This window comes from Tamandua tetradactyla, chromosome 7 (genome assembly GCF_023851605.1).
Source record: "Tamandua tetradactyla isolate mTamTet1 chromosome 7, mTamTet1.pri, whole genome shotgun sequence".
Classification (NCBI taxonomy): Eukaryota; Metazoa; Chordata; class Mammalia; order Pilosa; family Myrmecophagidae; genus Tamandua; species Tamandua tetradactyla.
Window position 1 is genome coordinate 61794534 of NC_135333.1, and position 23822 is coordinate 61818355.

General features: G+C 47.1%; 1 protein-coding gene and 2 long non-coding RNA genes across 8 annotated transcripts in view; 2 read left to right on the top strand and 1 right to left on the bottom strand.

Moving 5' to 3' along the window:
* The window catches only part of CACNA1C (calcium voltage-gated channel subunit alpha1 C), a 739906-nt gene that overhangs the window by 293202 nt on the left and 422882 nt on the right, over positions 1-23822 (bottom strand). The window lies entirely within an intron of this gene.
* On the top strand, positions 4259-12445 carry LOC143691306 (uncharacterized). 5 transcript variants are annotated; one of them, XR_013179449.1, is made up of 6 exons: positions 4259-4600; positions 4961-5054; positions 6566-6647; positions 9461-9726; positions 11281-11371; positions 11792-12445. It is a non-coding gene; the product is annotated as an uncharacterized LOC143691306 (long non-coding RNA). The 5 variants fall into 5 exon arrangements; XR_013179448.1 differs by having other exon boundaries at positions 11281-12445; XR_013179451.1 differs by having other exon boundaries at positions 4965-5054; positions 11281-12445.
* Positions 15866-22569, top strand: LOC143691307 (uncharacterized). Its single transcript, XR_013179453.1, has 3 exons — positions 15866-16078; positions 19575-19693; positions 22225-22569. It is a non-coding gene; the product is annotated as an uncharacterized LOC143691307 (long non-coding RNA).

Below are 23822 nucleotides of genomic sequence, written 5' to 3' on the forward strand. Positions count from 1 at the left end.
GTTCTGTTCTTTGACAGATCCTGAAGACAAAGAACTCCTCTTTGGCTTCCTGTAAAAGAAAACAAAATCTTCCCTTTGCTGCCCCTGTCTGCTCAAATACTCCAGCAAGCTCTCACTGCTTTCCCGGTCCATCCCTAGTCCTTTAAGCTTTGCTCAGAGAGAAGCTGAGGGCAAGCATGAACAGACAGGGCCTGGCATTGCGGCTCTGTTCTCTCTTGGCAATGTGTGAGGCTATAGCTAAGGCTCTCCTGGGAATCTGCCTCAAAGCAGCTGTCTGCTCACTCTTCCTGTGGATGCCAGCAGGGCAAGTGGCAGTGGGAGCTGGCAATTAGATATTGATGGCAATTGTTTATCAGGACAGAGGTGAGCCAGAAATGATGATGGAAAAGAATAGCATACAGGGTGGCAGTAGGCTGGGGCAAGGAGAAATTTAGTCATGACCTGGTATGGGGGTCACTTTTTCCTCCCCAGCCTTGGGAGAATCCTCAGCCCAGGCAGTAATCCCAAGACTTCCTCCAGCTCTATGGAACTATTACTTCCTGCATCGCTGCCCCAAATATCACTAGACACCACTTCCTGCATCTCTGCACCTTACATATGCTCAGCATCACCTCCTGGATCCCTGCACCTTATGCATGATCAGCATTACCTCCTGTATTCCTGTGTCTTAGGCATGCACAGCATCACCCCCTGCATCCCGGTGCCTTATGCATGTTTAGCATCACCTCCTGCATCCCTGTACCTTACATATGCTCAGCATCACTTCCTGCACCTCTGCCCCTTATACACTGCTAGGCATAACCTCCTGCATCCCTGCGCGTTATGCCTGTTCAGCATTATCTCCTGCACCTCTGTTCCTTACATACATGGTATCACTTCTTGCACCCTTTAAGGCCATTCACATGTCATGTGGTTGATTGGATCTGTATAGGTTTTACTCTATCTCGACCACCAGTTACTGTTTTAGTCTATTGAGTACTTACCATGTGCCAGACACCATGAAAACAATAACCCTGCAACTACAAGCATTATTCCCATTTGCAGAGAAGCAGACTAGTACTTGCCCAAGGTCACACAGTTAACCAAGAACAATCAGCATTCGTATACAGGTGTGTTACCCCAAAGCCTGTGTGTATTTCTCTGTACCTTGAAGCTGCCATGGGCACCAGCTGGAAACCATTCCTTGCCCCCTGCTGAACCCTACCTGCCTTGCAGCAGCTTGGCCCCCAGACCTGTAAAGCTCTGCACAATTGCCCTGGATTGACTCAGGCCCAGATGGGCCTATCACTCAACTGAACTCCCACCAGGCCTGTGAATTCTTCAGTGATTCTGATGATCGAGCCCCCACTCTACAACCCAAGGGCATATGACATTTCAAAAAATCTCCCCCAAAAAACCTGTTTACTTATTTTCTTGGTGAGATAACATTCTACAGTTCTCCGTGTCTAAGCCTGGAAGCAAATGTTGTTCAACATAGGGATTCTCAGCTGGAGCTCATAAATGATCTTTAGAAAGTGGTTTACAGATGCCTTGAAAATTTTAACCAAAACGTGTGTATGTACATGAGTGTGTTTTTCTGGGGACAGAGTTCCATGCTTTCATTAGATATAAGAAGAGGTTAGCGAACTCCAAATAGTTAAAAACCACTTAACAGGCTGGACAGCTCAAGAGATGAATACATGTATGGCATAAAAGTGTCCAGATGAGGAAAGAGCAGGAAGGATGTAGCAGCCTTCCTGGGCCTCTAGCCTGGACTTCAAGTGAACAGATTCCTGAATTTGGGATCCTTCAACAGTTTGGCTTTATTAAATTTTCACGTCCTTCCGAATGACGTGGCCCAGCCAAGCTTGGATCCATGCCTTTGGAAAACCACTAATGAAACATTAAATAGTTGGAGAAGCCTAGCTCCATGCCAGAGTCTCTTGGCCAGGAGGAGGCTGCTGTGCAGTCACAGGCTGGGAGCTGCTGGGTCCCCAGAAAATTAAATAGGTGGTGACAGGGCAAGTCCTAGTGACAACAACTCACTCCTGTTCACAGGGGCCCTAGGTTTTAGGATCCTCAGCTGGTGTCTCTGAGGACCACAGGCCCGGGCAGCAAGCCACTGCTCAGCTGAGTCAAAGCTCAGCACATTCCCCAGGCCACAGATCTCTTTAGGCCCGCCCCAAGTCAGCGGTTCAGCTGGGTTGCTTTTCTGCCCCCCAACTACAGAGAGAGAAAACAGAACTCCTCCCCTTCCTCGGCAGGCCTCTGTGTCTTCAGATTGGGAACAGTTTTGCTAGTGACACACTCAGGAATAATCATTTCCAGTGGGATCCTTCTCTTCACCTCATCCAGACATTCCCCATCTCAGAAGGCTTGGAGAACCTGCATGCGTCATGGAGACACACAACTTGGTACAGGGGAAGCCAGGGGAATAAGCCCACACCTTAAAAAGCACACTATTTCCTGGACACTCTATTTATTCAACCAGGGTGTTTGGCCCACTGGCAGAGGCTGTATGCAATACACCTTTCATATATACTCTCCTCGTTAGCTGAATCCCTTCAACTGGCCAGGGCCACCCATGGCTAAGTTCAGTGTCAGGGAGCAGACCGTGGAGGTGGGCACCCAGAGTCCAGCAAGTGTGAGCACTTTCTACTCGCATGTGATCTTGACAAATTAATCTCTCTGAGCCTCAATTTCCCCAGCTGAAAAGTAAGGTCCCCACTACCTGATGCAGGCTTGCAAGGATTAAATAAGAACATGTATGCCGATGTCTAGAACACTCTAAATGCTCAGTAAGAGGCAGCTATAATAATGAGTAACCGCTCAAGGGAAAGAGCAAAAGAGAAAGCAGCCAGGATTTGGCTAGCTTTTCCTACTAGTTGCCAACTTTTCCTCAAGGCGTAGGTCTCAGGGCTACACAGAATGGTCTTGATTTGTAAGGAAGATACCAGAAATCTCAGACATGAAGAAAGAAACTTCCTTGGAAACCTGCTGTCTCCTGGACATTTCAGTAGCATCAGCTCTTCCAGGGACTCTGGGGGATGCGTTTCTCCCATAACTACCTCTTCTGGTCACAGGGGCACACAGGTTCCCACCAACTCTCTCTAAAGCCAGGCAAAAAACCCTTTCACCCTTTGTTCAGCTAAATAAGGCTGGGAATTTTCATATAAAAATTTCACTAGGAAATTAATGTGGGGGGGAAACATACAGAGTTAGACAAATTTTAAGAGTACAGAATTTGGATACTAATTGACCTCAAGTCCAGCCCCAGCTGACTTTGCAGGTGTAGCTTCTGCTTATCCAGTCCAATTATGGATTGGAAACCAGACATTCCAACTTCTTGCCTGAGACAGACTGGGTTGGGACCACCTCCTCTGCTTTCTCTGAGGGTGGGCTGTCACAGCTGGCCCTGACAGACCCTTCCTGTCACAGACCCCACACACTAGGTAGGTTCAGGTGTCAATGTGGCCAGGTGATGGTGCCTAGTCCTGTTGCTGGGGATGTGAATCATTAGCATGTGAAATCCATCTACGGCTGATTATATCTGCACTTGGCTAAGGGGAGTGCCTTCTGCAATGAGTGATGTTTAATTTAATTAGCTGGAGGCTTAAAAGAGAGAGGTCAGAAGAGAGCTCAACACAGCACAGCTCAAGCAGCTCAGCTCAGACATTTGGAAATGCAGAAAGGAATTGCCCTGGGGAAAACTGTTGGAAACTCAGAATTTAGAAGAGAAGGCCGGCAGACATTGCCCTGTGCCTTCCCATGTAGGAAAGAACCTCAGATGAAAGTTAGCTATCTTTCTTCTGAAGAACCATAAGTTTTTAATGAAATAAGTCCTCTTTTATTAAAAGCCAATCCATCTCTGGTGTGTTGCATTCTGGAGCTTTGGCAAACTAGAACACCCCATCTCCATCCCTCCATTCTTATATCCCTCCCTCTCCAGCTCCTCCCACTTCCCCACCATCTCTGAAGACCCCCTTCCTTGGAAGGGTCCAAGGGAGAAGCCTTCCGGAACCCCATCACAGGATTGAAAACACTTTCCATCGATACAGAAAATAAGTAGAATGACATCATTTCCACTAGACAGCATGGAATTGTAATTAACGAACAGGTTTACACTTAAAGGTGTACCGAGGGGCTTCAGATGTATTCTGCCTCTTCCCCTGAAAATCAAGCATCAAAGAATGGAGAAATTTTGCTTTTCAAGCCCAGATATTCCCAAGCCTGAATTTATCATGGCTGTGTCATGGTTTACCTGTGAGACAGGGAATTGCCCAAGTCCATACCAAAGAGAGGGAGGGAGGTCACAAAGGATCCAGAGGATCACAATGGATCCTTCAGACCTGCCTTCCAGCCTGCCTCACCTTTGGTTCGCTTTGGGACCCTTAGGCAAATCCTGTGGCTCCATCTTCAGTCTAATTCAGAGACACTGAGAGATGTTATTGTAAGGGATTGTTGAGATGACAGAACTTTAGATCTTATAACCTTACAGGTGAGAAAGCTAGGGCCCAAAAAAGAATTTTCAGCCTCAGAAAATAATAGGAAGTAGCATCTACTGAGCACCTATGTTAGGCATTCAAGAGACATCACTTCATTTTCATAACAACCTTGACAAGTAAGTGTCCATCTCTCCTTTTATGGACTAGGAAACAGAGGCTACAGAGGTTCAGTGGTTTGTCCCAAGTCATTCAGCCAGTAAGGGGTGGAGGCGAGAGTTGAACCCAAAGCCATCAGACTCCAAAGCACTTTCTGCTCACCACTTGCCCAAGGTCACACAAGGGCAGAGCTGGGGAAGGGGGATGCTCTACTGTTACCATGGTCACGGCCCTTCCCGGAGGAGCAGCTTCTTGGAGGCTCAGGCTGGGTGGGGACAGGCCCATCATTGAGGTCTGGAGCCCAGAGTCACTCACACAGTGTGATCACTCATCTACAGAGGTCCCATCAGCCCAGGGCGCACTTTCTGCTCATTTTTCAGCCAGTCTCCACCGTGACCTTGGAGGCCCTGACCCTCCTCATGAGTCCAGATTTCTGTGGAAGATGAAGTTGCAGCCTTAGCTTCAGGCTTCGAGGTAAGACAGTTAACTCCAGCTAGCATGGTGAGGTTTGGCCGACGGGCAGGTGCCTATGTGGGAGCTGGAAGTGAGAGTACCAGAGGGTAAATGGCAGTCGATGGTCTACCAATGATCCGGAGTTTTTACTGAGCGAAATGGCTAGGACCAGATGGACCTGAAGTGCTCTCGTTTCCAGGCGTCTGCTAGTAAGCGTCCAAGAACACATCCATGAATGTGGAACCGGCCCTGAGAACATGCCACCCGTGTGTCCCCTGCCTCCCTGTGAGTGTTTCTCCAGCCTGCCGGGAGGTGTCTGGTCCCACCACACATACAATGATGCAAAGACATCCCTAAAGATGAACCTCCTGGAGACATAAAGTCACCCAGAGATGTATCCCCTCTGAAGGAGAGAGGAAAACTTAGCTTAGGGAGAAATGAGAAGTCTGCTCTGGGCTTAGGTCCAGTCCTAGTAGTTTTTCAGAAAGCCGCTACCCCCAGTAGCTCCACCCAGCGTGCTGGCAAATTGGGTGCTTTCTCTTCCCACTGGCTGACAAGGCCCACAAGAGGTGTCCCCGACAGGTGGAAAGCTGGTAGGGCCCCTGTAGCTTCCTGGAAGAAGAGGTTGTTGCCAGATTTTTCTCATGAGCTCATAAGTTTGAAGAAAAAAAAGTAGAAAAATTAGGTTACAGTGCATCACAATGGCTAATGACTGGATGGAACTAGTCACAACATTAACTGTAAAAAGACTGAATAGATTCCTCATGAGAAACAACTTATTTATATTTCTCTCTCTTTCTTTCTTTTGTTTAACATCATGAAACAATTTCTTGTAAGACAATATCTAGGGAAAATGTTAATTTTTAAAATCATAAGAATTTTTCAGCATGTCTGATATACCACGTGGCCTTCTTCACTTTAGAATTGGAAACCAGATAACACTGCTAGTGTGCCAGATTTCTAAAAAGCAGGAGTGGGAAGACCATCCAGCCCGGTGGGGTCTGGGGCGACAGCAGAGAATGCTCAGTTATGACGGAAAGGCTCGCTGTCGGCGCCGTGCCGCATGGCATCCACCGACGACCCGTGGCCTTGGAGCATCTGGGTGGTGGCTGGTGCAGCCAGGAACCGAATCTTGAGTTTTATTTTAATTAATATAAAGTAAAATAGCCACATCTGTCTAGAGGCTGCTGGATTGGAGAGCATGGTCTAGGGGCAATGGGGTTAAGTATTTTCTATACTAAAGAGTCCTGGGTGGGTGTCTAATAATTCACCATAAAAGACGACTCCCTCCTGTGCAAGCAGCTCTCAGTCCCGGCTGCATGTTAGAATCACTTGGTGGGGTGGGCCAGGGGTAGGGGCTTCAAAAAAATTATGTCAATACTCCAGCCCCCACCCAGTTGTGGGTTGGTAAATGTTTAACGACTGGGTCTGGGTTGGGGGAATCCTGATTTGTAGCATTTGCCAATTTTCATAGTGCAGATATTTCACACTATAAAATATTTACACCACGAATCACTGTGATTGACTTCAAGCTACCAATGAGACGTCCTTGAACTCAGAGGTGGGGAGCACACAGGAGCACTCCGCCCGTTACGTGGCATTTCTACCGCACAGGTACAATAGCTGCCAAGAACCTCAAGAGTTGCCAGTAAAAAGTTGTAAGATAATTACGAAGTGATGGCTTTTGAGTATTTATAACATTCGTTCTTAACATGATTTAATTGTGAGCTTCAATAATTAAGTTCTTGTTTTTTCTTCACAATCACACAGTCACATTGTGAAAGCTATATCATTACACAATCATCTTCAAGAAACATGGCTACCGGAACACAGCTCCACATTTTCAGGCAGTTCCCTCCAGCCTCTCCTTTACATCTTGACTAACAAGGTGATAACTATTTAATGCGTAAGAATAACCTCCAGGATAACCTCTTGACTCTGTCTGGAATCTCTCAACCATTGTCACTTTATTTTGTCTCATTTCACTCTTCCCCCTTTTAATAATTTAGTTTTAACTAATGGCCATGTTGAGTAGCTGATTTGCAAAATTCCTCTAGATTTAACAACTGGCTTTCCTGGGCCAGTAAGAGCTGGCCTGGGCTTCAGCACGGTGCCCCCCGCCCCCCACTTCCCAACTGATTCTACTGGAATCTCTAGGAGCCAGGCCCAGACATTGGTAATCTTTAAGAGATCCCTAGTGATTCCCTAAGGTGCGTCCAGGGTTGAGAACCACTGATTTATAAGCTGTGATAAGGCGTTGATTAGTTTTCCTAGGGGGCAACTGGGGCCATTGAAGGATTCTATGAATTTTAAACAGCGAAGCAACTCGCCCAGTGCTGCATTTTTAAAAAGTACTTCCAGCTACAGAGTAGCAGCAGGATTAAGGCAGATGGAGGCATGGAGACCTTTCAAAGGGTTGCTGAGATTTTCCAGAAAAAAAGATGGCAGAGACTCAGCCAAGGCTAGGGAGGAAGAGAGGAAGGGAGGGGCAGCCGTGGCAGGGACAGAGTGAGGGGGCACCGGGACACGTTCATTTGTTGGAGGGGACAGCGAAGGCTGAGAAGTTATTTTCTGACAGCCTTGGCATTTTTTTCTGTCTGAAATAGCAGGCGAGATTCATTTGCTGAGAGAAGGGGCAGGCAAAGAACAGGATAGAAAACTCAGGGATAAAGGTTCTCTATCTCCACCCTGTGAGTCTGGGCAGGCAGGTTTTCCTACAAAATCCACAAAATGAGGAAGTTCGAGCAGATCCCTCTCAAACATTTTCCAGCCTGGAGATGAGGGTTCTGTTTCACTGGCATTCGCTCATGTTTTCGCTTTCCTAACTTCCTCTCTGACTCGAATTACAACCTTTTATGGGTCTAAAAATGCACTTGCTTTGGGATTCCAGACCGCACCTTTGTAAGTCAGCAGCCCGCTGGAAGTGACTTCATTGCTTGGGGAACCAGCTCTTGCTGACTCCTTCTGTCCCCAATTCACTCTCTTTTCACAACCGTACGGCCCTGGGTACCCGAAGCGGAACATTCCTCAATCCCTTGCCCAAAGGGTGAACGAGGGACTTTGAAAGCACAGTGGGACAAAGGTCTCCAAATACCCTTTGGATAAGCCCTTTTGCAGTAAGTAATCTCCAGAGGACTAAGAAGTAACACGATGCCACAAAGACAAGGACTCTGCCTTGATCAGATTTCCAGGATTCCTCCCAAGGCGTCTGGAAGGCTTCTGCGACAGCTCATCTGTCCTCCGCGGTGCCCCTCCTTGGCGCTGTATAATATGCCAGGCGAGGGGTAAGTCTTTGAGAGGCTCGTAACCCAGGTTTCCCTTTGTGCCTGCTGCTTAGTTTTCCGCAGCAACTCTTACAACTCTCACTGCTCAGATAAGGAAAAATGCACGGTTGTCTATCAAGAAAAGCAAAACTGAGAGAGTGTCACACAGACGGAGGCAAGGGTTTCAGAGAGACTGGGGCTGAAAAAGCGCTGCAGATTATAGAGGGTAATCATCTGGCTTTTGTTAGGAAGAAAGAAGGGAGGGGCCAGCCGGGTATTAGGATACTTCCTTGTGTTGTCCCCAGTTTTGCTAAGGTCCTTAATGGATCCTAAGTCCTGTTCCAGGACCCAGAACCAAAGTAGGAGAAGGAGAACTTGCAGAAAATTCAAAACCACATCCCTAGGTGATTAGGGTCAGAAAGAATGACTTGCAGAGGAAGAAAGGATGCCCCACTGTGCGACCTGGGGAAAGGACGGTAGGAATAAGATTTAAGGAAGGTTTTGAGATTATGCAGAACTCCTCATGCAAAGAGAGTGGCCAGAGATTTTTCATCCGCAGGGTATAGGAGAACAGAACCCCGATGGGACACAGGCAAGAGAACGTGGGGGCAGATGAAGGGAAGCATTTCTGGCAGCCCTGCTGCTAACTCTTGTGGGGTATAAGAAAATGAGCTTGGCTGGAGGGTTTTAAAAATCAGAAGGATCCTTACTTTGCTGGGGTTTGGATGAGGTCTACCTGTAGGGGCGACAATCTTATGACCTCTGCACCAGGAAGGCCTGTGAATCCCCTGCTCATTAGCACCTTCTCCAGAAAGGGAAACCAGCAGGTGAGCTACTAACCAGTTAGATTTCCTGCTTATTAACAGCTTTTCCTAAGTGATTAAAGGAGGAATTAAAACCAATAGCTACATTCAGCCCTGGGCTCTGTCTCTATCTGCCCTCTGGGCCCTTTTTCCATTGGGTCGCCTTGCACCCCTTTTCCTGGGCAGGCTCCTGGGGCAAAGGGTCTTGAGCTGTATTTTTAGTTCCTCCTGTTTTGACATGGTTTAAGTGTCTAATTCTCCCCAGGAAAGCATGGGAAAAGGCTTTTTTTTCCTGCTCTGGCTCTGATACAAAATCCTTTCTTATGATGATGATGATTGCTATTAAACATTATCATTACAGATGAGAAAGTGAAAATTCCCAACTTATTCTGCTATCTCATGGCTCACTCCCCCCGCTCTGTCTGGGAATTTATGCCTTCTATTTATAACTGCATGGGTTTCTTCTGGAGTCCCGGCTGATGCCCCCACCCAACTGGACACGAAGACTCCATCATTCAGAAGCCAAGGAGAAAGGGCACATTCCTACCACTCAAAGAACTGCCGCCACGTTGCCATCTCTTTACTTAGTACCCAGGAGGTGGTGAGTAAGGAAACACATGAGATCAGGTAAAAGGAAAACCCCAGACCCCCAAGCTGAATGTTGCCAAAGAGCTCCCTGATTTAGTTTCTGCTACTTCCCATTCACCCTTGGAAGCCCCACTCTCCTGTCCTCCTTTTCCTGAGCTTGCCAGATGCTGCAGGGGCTGTGTGCATGTGATGAGGGTAAGAACTACCACTTGCTTAGCGCTTAAGATAAAACATAAAACAGCACCCCTGTTTTATGTTTGAGAAAGCCAAGGCACAAAGAGGTGAAATGCCTTGCCTGGGTCATACAGCCAGTGATGGAGACTCGTTCTAGCTGACCGCAGGGTCCAGGGCCCCAGCCACTAAGGCATTCCTCCCCCTCCCAACTGCTTGTGGTCAACCCCACTTAGCCCAGGGCAATGAGGGAGACCAGAGGCTTCCTCCACCGCCCCTGGTTCTCTGAAAGCTTGGAGGACTCGAGTAAACTGATCTCAAGATTTTTTATGAGCCCTGTTCCAAGTTGGTCAGCTCTACATGGATGCAACTTCCTTTTAAATCCTCATGGACTATTTACTTAGTTTATGAGAAGGTATAAGAGTGCCCAGGGTAAAATGCATTCTGGAGTTGGCCAAGTTAGAAAGGTTTCCTTGTAAGTTGACACACATGGGGTTCATCTCCCTGGGTTCTGTCTCCCCGCTGCCCCCAACTACCCACAGAAGGTCATGGTTCCACCCATAACACAACTCAAACATCAGGAGCAAGGACTGGACCATGAATCCTCGGTTTAGAGCAGGGGTTTGTAACCTTTTTTTTTTGTGGATTTCTTCTCAGAATGGTTTTAAATGAAAATAAAAGGATCACAAAGCAAACCGATTACGTTGCAATATCATCATCAAGAATGATTTAAAAGACAAATCTGCTATACAAAAATAGATGGACTTTTTGATTAAATAAGGCAATCCTGTCAACCTGTGTTGAGAGAGAACAGTACTTTGAGATGTCTCCAACCACCCTCATGTGCTAGGAAAATAGCCACGGTTTCTAATGGTGTCAAAATCATAGTAACCGCCGACACCGTTGTGGCTTGTGGTCCATGTTCACAACTTAATAACATGATACCTTTCAAGTGGAAATCTGTGAAAATAAAAACCCAGTTATTTCCCACCCAGGTTCACAGACCCCCCAGAATTCCATCCACGGGCTCTTTAGGCCCCAGGTTAGGAGCTCAGATCAGATCAAGGGAGTATTTTTGAAAACTTAATGGGAACATAAGGCTGGTCATGAAAGTTTGAAACAAAGATTAAAGATAGGAAGGAGGACAGAAAGGAAAGAAGAAAGAGAGGGTGGGAGGAAGGACGGGGGAAGAAAGTGAAAAAATATATAAGTAACCTGTCGGCACCTGGTTGGAAACAGAATTTAATGGGAAGAGGCCTCTGGTCTTGGGCACTCCCTGGGAATCAAGTTCCCAGAATCTTCCCAGATGCTCCAATTCCCAAACAGAGTTGTTTTATGTTTTCACCCCGGATACCTCCAAGTACTCTGCGAGACTTTCTCTAGCATTCCCAAGGGACAAACTCATTATTATTAATTCATTAGTGAACTCCTGGAAGAGAACTGCAATCCACTGCCCTGCAGGTCATGCTGAGTGGAAGCCAATGGATGTGGACTCTAAGGATGTTGTTGGAAGGTATCAAGCTTGGGGGACCAGCTTCATTCTGTATTACAAGGCACCAAGGCTGCCTGCCGCCCCACAGTAGAAAAGCGTCTTCAGGGTTACCCTCAATTGATATAATGCTCAAGGGGATGACTTTCAATGAAGGTAACCTGGGGAGGGGAACCAAGGTGAGCTGTTCCAGAGGAGGCTGGGACCCCAGAGCCACCCGATTTGGGGACCATTACCTGGAGGCTATTTGGCCAGTGCTTTAAAGCTGCCAGCTTATAGGGGATTTCTAATGCAAGCGTCCATCACCTAGCTCCACAATCTTGCTGCTTAGTTTGACTGAGCCGACAAAATATGCTCGTTTTGGCAGCATAAAACCATCACCTGGGAGAACTAGATGGGTGCTCGGGCAGAGGCATCTTCAGCAGCCCTTAACTTTTGATTCAGGGATCTCTATGAGAAGCCGAGGCAAGCAATGGAAGGATGTTGTCCTTTGAGCTAAGCCCAGAAGCCCACTCATGCTCACATTTTGCAGGTAACTTCAGGAACTTCAAGGACCATTTGAAGCCTGTACAGGTTAAAATCTTTTGAACAGATCTCCCCGATCTTCCATTCACAGCTGACAAAATAGAACAAGGCCAGAGAAGCGAGTCAAGCAGCCACACTCAGCACCTCTCTGCACTTCTCCCTGGGCCCAGGAAGGCAGAAGGCCAAGGACTTGGACCTAGCAACAGCCTCTTCTTCCACGCACCTCAGTTCCCCTCCCCAGCTGATGCTCTGTCAAAGAGAAAGTACATGCATCCGTGGGTCCCAGCCTGGCTTGGAAAGAGGCTGCCCCTTTCAGCAGGTTGTCCCTGGGGGATTCGCCATGGTCTCTGAACACCATTCATCTTAACTTGTTATAATGAGGGCATTGCCTCTCTCCCCTCAACAAGCGGAGCTCCCAAAGAGGCTGGCCCTGTTATTTAAGGCTTTATCTCCACACAAATAATAAATGTAGAGAGCATGGACATGGGAAAGTTAATTGGTATCATTATGTCTTTAATTCTAACGTTGTTCACTGGCAGAGCCCTTTTGTGCCAGCTTTCAGCCCAGAACAAACTTTACTTGGACAAATACCTCTGCAGCAAGGGCTTTTCTTGTGCAGAAATGGGCCAGCATCCTTCCTTAGGACTAAAGAGTCTGGCCTGGCCAGGCTTCCTATGAGAGTTCCTGGGTGTAGGAGGCCCCCAGCTGCTTGGTTCATTTTTATGATTGGGGCACTATGGATATAGACGGCTTGGGGGCCTCTTTGGAATAGGGGGCATGTTGGAATTTGCTTGAAGTGTGTCTGTTCTCCAGGGATGGGGGGTGGTGGTGGAGAGGAATGGGGATACAGGTCTAATATAAGCAATTTATTTAGGGAGCTCACTTCACTAGAGAAGGTTAGTAGAAGATTCCCAAGGGAGTGAAAAAAAATCTTTGAGTATAACAAGGTAAGAGAATTGATGAGCATCACCATCACTGTTACCACCCAAGTGCTTCAACTCAGTACTTGCATGCCCTCTCAATGTTGCTCCAATCTTCTAGAAACTATATCTGAACCCCAAGACCACTGTCCAGGCACTGCCTTTCCATTACCCAAATTGCAAGCAGCAAGGAAGAGGTGGCTTCATGATTTAAGGCTTGCAAGAATAAAAAGAATAAAAAGTGATGTCCAGATGCCAAAGCCCATTTTGCACAAGGTTGGGTTGGGCCACACAGATGCTACACAAAGCAATTTACGCAGAAGTAGCATCTGTCTTTGAGAGGTCCTAATCTACCACTAGTAGCTCAGACACAGAAAAGTGGGCAAGGGCCTTGCTGCAATGTGGACAGAGTTTTGGATACATGCTTCAACTGCTTTAGTGGGAACCAGGGGGCCAAGTTCAAGGAAAGCATCACGGTGTAGTGAAGGCTCTCTGCCTGCTCAGAGGAGCTCAAACTCACCTCCAGATGAATCTGCCACATGACCTTGGGCAAGTCACTTAACTTTCAGAGCTTGCTTTTCTCTCTAGTAAAAGGAGGGGCACGGATTGGACAATGTCTAAGGCCCAAACAAACTCACGATCCCATGAGGCAGGCCCGGAGGAAGCTGCTCCAGCTGAGAGTGTCAGTGTCCTCCCACTTCCTTTACACTTTTAACAACACATCTTCTTCCTTGCCCCCAGCCCCTTTGTGAGTAAAATTCTCAAGGTTAAAAGCCTTTTCCACTTATGCTAAAACGTGGAAGAGAAAACCGATAAAGGATGTGAACAGTTACTTAAGATTTCTCTAAAAGGCTGCAGGAGCTAAATAAAGGGCTCTTGATTATTAGCACAGGACAGCCTATCATCACTGTTGCATGGACAAATTGTATTGCATGTCAGAACACACGGAAGACGCACAATAATTTATCAGTCAGGACCCAGAAAATTGTACAGTACGAGTTCTCTACAGCTCCCCGCATCCCTGCCACGCCGTCCCTCCTTCAGCTCTGCTTAAAGGGACACTGCCAAGTGGAGGCCCCTGATTTAGGCCTCGGTTAAAAAAAGCGCTTTACACAAACCTCAAAATGAATAGAAACATTTCTGTGACATTTAGAAATAAATAACAGAAAGAAGAAAACAGTACTTTTCTTGCTTGTTCCCCTCCCCTCCTGTGGTTTCCGACCATTCTCTAGGTAGTTGCCTAAATACAACCACTGAAAAATAATATTTGTGTAGCAAGCATGGGGTTGACCAGAAAGACAGCTGAAACTGACTGTGGTGGCCCATCAGTTTAAAAAAATAAAAATAAAAACCAAAACAATCAAGCAAACGACTGACCAGAGAAATGTAGATTCAGGAACATGCAAAATATTGGTGGCAGGGAGTGGCGAGCCACCTGCTCCAATGCGGAGGAATACGTTATCACTGGCATTATTTACAATTGTCAGTGTACGATAATATTAAAAGCTGACTGACTTTTCAACAGTTTCATTCTTGTCTTTAGATGCTCCAGACGATGAGCCTCCTTGCCGCGTGCAAACCCAGATGACCCCTACCGCCCTGTGCTGGGTGCAGCCTTTGTACGCTGGTCGGCACATGCGTTTAATTTGACACCTTACGGGGTCTTAGGTAATGAAGATGGGGGGTGGGATTTGTGGGAGGCGGGGTCCTCCCTTTTGAATGTTCTGATGGAAACATGGTTTTAAAAGACTGTAAGGTTGCCAAGGCCAAGAGAAGTAGCTAACTGCCCATCCACCTGAGCACAGTGCATTTCAATCAACCCATGGAGGAGGGGGCCCAATGCATGGCTTGGGACATCCAGAACCTTCCTTGGAAGCTGGTTTCTATTTTTCCCAACTTTTACTTATGAGGCCGTTTCTACTTCCAGAATCCACCCACCAGACCAAGGCCCTTGCTCATTCCAAAGCAGTCACGAGCCCAGCTGTGGTTGTTGATTGCAATATTTCTAATGATCGTGATCATTACTATTGGAAGAAACTAAAGGTCAAGAAGGACACATGATTTCCGGGAGTTCCCGAGGACTCTTTCCCATGCCCCCATCAACATCTTCCGGTTCACCGGGTTAGTTAGCAAAGCTCAAGCTGGAGGCGGCAGGGTCACCTTCTCTCACTGTCTCTTCCCACGTGGGAGAGACAGGGAAATTCTCCGGGACAACAGAGGGAGGCCCGGCACCCGCGCTACGAGGACCACACAGAGAACCAGAAAGAGGTCTGGGGGACAGGCCGATCTGCTTGTGTCCTTTCTCCTCCACACTGATTGTGTGGACTCAGGCCAGCTGCGGAACGTTTGGGAACCTCACCTTACTCAGCTGTCAAGTGGGGACACACACCCTACCTGGAAAGTTTGCAGTGGGGCTCCCAGGAGGGAAAGAGCCCTGTAGGTGCTCAGAGCTCGGTCTCGGGTGCTGTGAAGGAGGAGGTAGTTTCATTTTTCAGTATTTCCTGGCTGCCTCCCCACCACAAAACGGAAGTTTGAAATATCTCCCAGTAAATGAAATGACGTCCTAATTCCCTCGGGGTTAATGGCCTGTCACTGCACTGATGCTGCTTGAGGGCCGGCCACCATTCAGGGTAATGAGGGGGCAGGATGGGGTGGTCGCCCTGGTCTCTGGCCTGGCTCGTTTGTTTCTGTCACGGTGTTTGTCCTCGCACCCCAGGGGACTGTAGGATGCTCCAAGCCTGGCTCCCTGAGCCTCAGGCATGATAATACCCCATCTCAGGGGCTCTGCTGAGAGTCCTTCCAACCTCTGCAGAATAAACTGTACTCACAAATAGAAGGGGGAACAGGAGGGGGCTGGCGCTGAACCCCCCACTAGAAAGTCCCACTTCCCGGGTGAAGCCCACAGCTAATGCTGGAGCTTAAATGCTAACTGTGGGTTCCCGGGACAGCCCATTTAATTTCTTCTTTTGTTGGCTGGGTCCCAGCCCTCCCTTCTCCCCCGAGGGCCCCTCCTTGAAAATCACAGCAGCTGGGGAGCGGCCCCACCCCTAATTATTACCCCGGGGCTGCCAAGACTCAGGCACCAGCCCCGCGGAGGATGGCAGCAGCGCCCAGAGCGTGAACAGCAGCAGGTGGGCCCAGCAGAAAAGGCCAGATTATGTCCTAGGGATTACTGCCACCCATTTGCAGCCGGGCGAGAAGGAGCTGAGCGTGTTCTCGGGGGAGCCTCTGCCTTCCACCCCCATCCTGCTTGGTGTAGGGAAGCTGGGCTTTTCTGCATAAACAGGTATGCCTGGAACACATCTTCTAGCCACAGGCAGAGGGCTGTTGAGGCCAAGGCTGCAGACTCCCCAAATAAAGCTTCAGCCAGTGTGTCTCTGGGCCGGCCCATCACTCCATATGTCTCCCCGGGGGGAGTGACTTTGAGCAGAAAAATACAGCAGGACACAGCCCCCTGCTCTGTTACAGAAAAGAGGCAGGAATGCCCTTTCAAAGTAGGGGAAATTTATCTTCAGCAATTCCCAAACTCCCAGAGCATTCTTTGTGTCCATCTGTCCCTTCATCTATCTATCTTTCCACTTACTTTTTGTTGAGAACCCTGCAGTGCTACGTGTCATGGATACGAATGAGACCCCACCTCTGCTCTCTGTCCTCCTCCCTCCCCAAACTAAGGTGCTTATAGGGGATGGCACACACTCACATCTTACAAGAATTTTGCAACAAGGCTGAGCAGAAGCAGTGCTCGTCCTCAAAAACTGAAGCTCAGGGGTCAACAACTCACCCAAAGAAACACCTGAGCTTGCAAAACCAGGGGTCCAATTTGAACTACTGATCCAGCGCTCTCTCTGTGGTGCATTGGAAAGAAAGGTATCACTGCTTCAAGTGCTGACTGAGATTTCAGGGCAGCTCTGGCTTCGAGATTAGCTGTTCCTCCTCCCCGGGCAATGGTTGCCATTCAACCAATAGTCATTAGACAGCTGCTGGTTTCAGGCACTGAGCTGGGTGCTTGGGGCTTGCTGGGCCCACTGTCCCCAATCCTTCTCATTTGTGCACTTGGTCGTTTAACCCTTCTCTGACAGTTTCGGGGTTGGGGTAATTTTTCACAAATCCTGCTGGGTGAGAAGCCCTTGACTGGTTTCTGGCCTGGAAGAGAAGACAGCTCCCAGTTCCTGTGGCTGGGCTGGCACATCTCACTTTGAGGTGCAGTTAGCCTGAGGCTTACTGATGAGCTCTGAGCAGAATCGGGTGGGTGCTAAAAGGTCTCCGTTGGTTATAACACCATTGTCAGAAAAGCACTGTCCCTGGCTTACTGTTAAAAAAATATATTAGATAATGACCCAAGTTAACAATAACAGAAACAAGGAGAAGGAGAAGAAGGAGAAGGAGAAGGAAAAGAAGCAGCAGCAGCAGCAACAGCAGCACAGCAGCATCCTTAGGGCGTGATGTATGGAAAGGAGAGACACTAGGGGCCTGGACAACCTGCAGTTGACAGTGCAATGTTGACTAAGAATGGGAGGATGAAAATACATCAAAAAGGAAATGTCTGCTCATCAATGAAGAGCCTTTTACATCCTAGAATGGTATCAGTGAATGTGACCGTAAGGTCCTCTAATCCAACTCCTTCCTTTCGTAGTGAAAAAGCTAAGCTCAGACTGTTTATGGCCAATGACTTGCTTAAGGCCACAGAGTCCCTGGAGGTGTGGCCAGATCCAGAACACACATCTCCTGAGTGCCAAGCAGGACTGTCCCACCACAAATGGGGATGGGCTTCACTCAGAGAGTCACCAAGCTGAGCCCTACCTACACCCAACATACCTCTGTACCACCCAAGGCAGCCCCCCGCGGAGACACTGTCCCTTCCACTGCAACACTCTCGGTCATGCACTTCCTTGTCAGCTGCTCAGCACATGAGCTGGTCGAGAAGGTTGAGGGGGTGGGGACAGCAGTGAGAAGTGAGCCCTGGACCTGGGATCGTGCTCCAGCTCCAACTCTTCTCAGCCAGTGACCTTGGATGAGTCACTGATCGTCTGAGTTACACTTTCCCCAACTGAAAAATGGAGTAGTCATCTTACCTCCAGAGACTTTTGTGATGATTAAAGCATATAATGTCACTGAGAGCAGCCTCTTATCATTATCACTTGATTTCCAGACAACACTGCCAAACCTCGAAACTCTCTGGTCACGGATCCCTATGTGGAACCCCCCAGCGCTTGGAAGAATACAGCTTCTAGTGGAGGCAAGATTTTGAGGGTGAAGAACTGAGTTTGGACTGTACTGTGTGCTTCCCCAACCATGTTGCTTGGACGTGACAGGGCTAGCATTGACAGTGGAGGGCTTATTTGTCACCTAATGCTAATGTGTCATTCCTGCAGCTGTGGTTATTACCTATCATTAGTATTCTCTGACTGCCAAATGAATGGCTCGGGAGCCCCGCTCGACGTGGACAGAGGTGGGAGGACCCATGGAGGTAGGTTCCCATATAGGGGTGGGAGTCAGAGGAGAGCCCTGATCGCTTCCGTGAAGGCTGAGGCATGGGCAAACCGGCACCGGCTGAAGTCCCACAGAAGGGCAACCTGTGTGGGTTATCATGAGAGGGGGTGGGTCAGTGGCCCCCAAGGCCACACGCTGACAGCCTCCCTTGCATGTCAGCTTGTTGCACAGACCTGTCAGTGAACAAACAATAACACCCAGTTCCCAGGAATGGGAAAATAAGGAGGGGCAAGGAAGGCATGGAGAATTTAGGCGGGCCCTGATGGGAGCCACAAATAACACAAAAGCAGAAAAGGGTGAAAATGGCAATTTCCACCACAATAAAAACCTCAATATAACTGAAAATGATGGCCAAATTTCCCGTTTATCACAATCAGCATCCCAATCCTAGGATATTCTAGCACACTGGGAAATGGTAGGGACCAGAGAAAGGTAGAGAAGACTAACCAGAAGAGGAGAGATAAAAAGGAGGGCAGCTAAATAAACATGCGCATGGAAAGACCACTAGTCTGGGGAGGGACAGGAGCTCTGGGTTCTTGTACCCAGTTGCGTGGTTGTGTGACGATGGCCAAGTCACTCTGTCCTTTTGGCAACTGAGTCTCCTCCTGTGTAAAATAAGGATTGGCTCTGGTGCTCTCCCAGGCCCTTCTGGTTCTTAAATTCTCTGAAAAAGGAATGTGGACTGTTTCTCAAAAGTCGGCATAACAAAGTTCACCGCACACAGGGATGAAAAACGGACTGAGTCATTGGGCTTGGAAAAGAAGGATGAAGTGTGACATGCCAACCATCTTCAGATGGGCTGCAAATGGCTCTTCCTACTCGCAACCAATGGGAAGGCAGATGGAAAAGGCAGCATGTTAAAGAGGCACCAGAGCGAACTTTTGAATAGGAAGCCAGTTCTGTTCCTTCCCTGCTAAAAAACTTTCAAGGGTCCCATGACTCTTTAAAAATCAGACCTCTTTCCATGGTGCCAAGGCCCTACAGATGTGGCCCCTGATTCCACTTCAATCTCCTCCCCTACTGCCCTGCCCTGGCATGGATGCTGCCCACCTCCCTGCCTCCCCCACTGACCATTGCTTTCTGCTTGAGATGTCCTCTCTAAGCTGGTCCTATCACGGGCTCCTTCCTGTAATCAGGTCTCAAGGGCACCTCAGAAGGCCTTAGCTGACCACTCAACTTGCAGCCCCCTCCCCAACTACTCCCTATCAAGGCATCCAATTTTATGCTTATGATAGCACTTTCCATGTTCCAGATATTTTCTTTGTTTGCTTATTATCCTTCTTTCCCATTAGAATGTGGGCTCCAAGAGAGAACAAACCTTGTTTGTGCAATTTGATGCTGTGTCCTCGGGCCAAGAGAGGGCCAGAGAACATGCCAGAAGCTCAACCAACATTGGCTGAATGAATGAATAGTAAGTGATGTTTAGGTAACTGAAGTAGAAACATGCACATAAGCATCATCTTAGTTTCCTAGGGCTGCTGTGACAAAGTACTACAAACTGGGTGACTTAAGACAGAAGTTTATTGTCTCGCAGTTCTGGAGATTAGAAGTCCGAAACCACCATGTGGGCAGGGCCACACTCCCCCTGAATCCCACTGGGGAGAATCCTTCCTGGCCTCTTCCTAGCTTCTGGTGGGTCATGGGCAATGATTGGCGTCCCTTGGTTTGCAGACGCATCACTCCAGTCTCTGCCTCTGTCTTTGCATGGCCTTCTCCCCTGTGTGTTTGTGCATCCAGACGTCCTTCCTCTTACAAGGACCCCATCATTGGATTCGGGTCCTCCCTGATGCAGTAAAGCCTCATCTTAACCTGATCACACTGGCAACGACCCAGTTTCAAATCAGGTTCACTCACAGGAACCAGGGGTTGGGACTTCAACAGAGCTTCTCTGGGACATGGTTCATCCCATCATAAACATAAACGTCACCTCAAGGAAAAGTATAAGGCACTCGAACAAGTGGTGGGACGAGGCATAAAAGGGACCCTCCTTCACTGAATGTCTATCAACAAGCGAGATTCATTCCGGTTAGCAATGATCTGGAATCAACACCCCACTTTGCCTGCTCCAGGACCACAGCGAGCTCCCCACTGAAAACATACACTGCCTGATTACTGACCACATGTCATTTCTTTGGAGGATGGCGGAGGAGAGTCTTCACACTGGCCTTCCCAGGCCTTTGCTGGGGCTGCACCTGCTTCCATTTGTTAATGCTGCTAATGAGCCGCTAGAGTGAAGATGCATGCAGAAAACACAGACCACCGCTGGTGTGACGCCCTGACTCTGGGGCTTTAGGACTGATAGGATTTCTTCCCTGCTGCCCGCCAGGCCCAGATGGGTGGGCTGGCCTTGGAAATGGGGAGGGGGATAGGAATTGAACCTCAAAATGACACCTTCATGTGATGAGGACATGCACACAACACTCTAGTTTATTTCTGTAGGTTGCTAAAGAAAGAGTGCTGACTTATTATTATGATTTTGGTGGTGAGGAGGAGGGAGGGCAGGCAGGAAGGACTGGGTGGGTTGCAGGGAAATGGAACATTTTTCAGTCCTACAAATGCCGATCTCTTCCAGATTAACATGAGATCAAATAAATCATTGCTTGTGATCCGCTTGGGGTATAAGGTGCCACAAGTCAACCCAATGTTACTACAGGAACTGGATTCATCCCCAGTGCCATGGCAATTGGCTCCAAAGTGTGTAAAGCACACAGTCGACTCATTGCACATCACAAGCTTGAGGAGAAAACAGCAGGAGGTGGGGAGAGGGTGGGGGGAAGGCTCCTAAACCAATTAACCGATAACTCAAAAGAGGCTGGCTTTGAATCAAAACCATCACAGGAGCTAGGTATCTTCATCAGAATTTCTCTGACATGCTGAGAACATCACCAGATGTGGGGGTGCTCATCTATAGTTTGCTATGTTATTGGCTGTCTGTCATAATCACAACAAGGTGTTTCACCAAGAAAAGTTTCTTTCCAGTGCCAAGTAAAATAACAAGCCAATAAATAACAAATCCACAAAACAACCCCTCCCCCCACACCAAATCCTAGGAATGGGACCAAGACCAAGACTATAATTCTTTCATGAATTTTTAAATGACAATGAACTTGCCCACCACTTACGAGCAGTTAAAAGATGATGGGAGAAAATCACCCACTTGCTTTCCTTAGTAATTTTGAAAGATCAGCGTCAATTCATTTGGACAGGAGAGAGGGCCAGCCTAGTACACATGTCACTTAGCATGTGTCTCCTATATAGCCTGGATTTGCTGGGCTTTCTCTACCACTAAGCTGCAGCCTTAAGAAAATCTTATCTGTTGCTTTGACCTGAAGCAGTGGTTCTCAAAGTGTGCTCCTGGGAGCCAGCAGCGTCAGTATCCCAAGGGACTTGCTAGAAAAGCAAATTCTCAGGTCCCACCTAGACCTGCTGAATCAGAAAGTTTGGTGATGGGCTCAGTAATCTCTGTTTCGACAAACTTTCCAGCTGATCTGTTGCTCAGGAAACAATAAGAACCACTGGACTAAGGAATGTGTGTAACCCTCAATATACATATCTATTTTTTACCCACTGAGGTCTCTAGTCAGTTATTGATGGAAATGCAGACTCTTAAAGCTGGCAGGGTCTTTTAGTGTCTTCCAGTCCAGTTTCTGCCCAACGAACCAGCTCTCACTATCAGGCCTGAAGGAAGGTTGTGCAGCCTGTTTTGATCCTGGTGAGGTCACCACTTTGCAAGACCAGCATCTGTTTATTAACATATCAAACTGGTAGAAACCACACCTTACCTGGCTCCAAAATCTGCCTCCCTTTGATTCCTGCCCAAGAACTAGTTTTGTTGCCTGAGCCACTCAGAATTAGTCTACGTCCCTTTCTTTCCTGTACTTGAAATCAGCTATAACAATGAGCATAAGCAGTCTCCTCTCCAGCTTGAACATTCCTTTGCAGCTCCTTATATAACAGGGTTTCCAGATGGTTCCCCTGGCCTCTCTCACTGGATGGGACCCCCTGAGATAAGGCGTCTCCGTGACTCTGAAAACGTGGACAGCGCCCCGGATGTGCTTTGTCTGGACAGAGGACGAGACTGCGGCCTACCCCCTGGACACAGGGCTCGGTACCACAGCGGCTGGGTTTGCTCTTGGGTATGTGCCATCACCAAGCCTGTGGGCAACCAAATTCCCTGGGCCCTTTGCAAAAATGCAAGTCGGTCCTCTTCCATTTCCATTTTATAAGCCTGAACTCAGAACTGTAAATTTATAGTAATAAATTTATCTCATTGGTACTTGTCCAGAGTTTTCAGCCATATACCACTTGAATTTATTTTTAAACTGTATAGAAAATGTGATATGATGCATATTTATTTTCCTTTTAAATTTTATTACACTGTCCATATGTTTTACATTCTACTATTGTAAAATGAGCATTTCGACTCATCAGCTTCAAATATGTAATTCCTATTAGTGCATTATATGAATTATAGCAGTTTGATCATTTCCCTTTGATGTTAGGTGGTTACCACATTTTTTTTTGCCATTATACATAATACTGCTATGAACATCACTGTACATAAATATAAATCTTTGACTAATTATTTTCATAGCCTTGATTCCCAGAAGGACAATTACTGTAAAAGGGTATGAACATTTCAAAGACCTTGATAAATATCACTAAATTGTTTCCAGAAAGGTTACAAAATTTTCTACTTCCACCACAGTATATGAGCGTCCATATCATACTACACCTTTTGCTAGCATATCATGCTATTATGTTTAAAAAATTTTTGTCAATTTGTGGAAAATAGCATCTTGTTTTAATTTAAATTTCTCTTTTACAAATGAGGCTGATTTGTAGACTATATATATTAACCCATTGGTAGCTCACTTTTTGTGACTAAATCTGTTCACGTCCCTTGCCAAATTTCCTAATGGGGTTGTGAGTGTCTTCTCTTCTTGATTTCTAAGATCTCTTTAAACAACAGCAATACTAACCCCATATCTGTCGTTTCTAAAAATAAATATTTTCCCAGCTTGTATTTGCCTTGCGAATTTGTCTGCAATTTCTCTGTATGTAAGAGTTTAATATTTTATGCATTGAACCTTAATATTTCTCTTTGTGTTTTCTTCTATTACTTTTATGTCTCAAAAAATTCTTCTCGACTCCTGAGAGCAGTTAAATATCCATTCTAATGGTTTATTATTTTACATTTAGTTTTTTAATCCACCTGTATTTTGGGCTAAATGTATAAGGATGGTATGTAATTTCATTTTCCAAATACTTAAAATTCAGCCTCCTTCTCCACCTTTCCTTCCACTACATTTTATTGCTTCTTTTAGCCTATAGTAGGTTCCCATGAGCCATATTTGCAGAAACATTTTTAAATTCTTTTTAACATACATGAATTGGAGATAATTTTGAACCAGGTTTATAAAGGAACACAGATTTCATTTTCTAGTATACACATGTTCTACATTTAGAGGCAGGAGGACGATGCAAAGTTTCTCCTGCCTTTGAACAGATTCATTAATTTATAGTTCTGGCTTTCTACT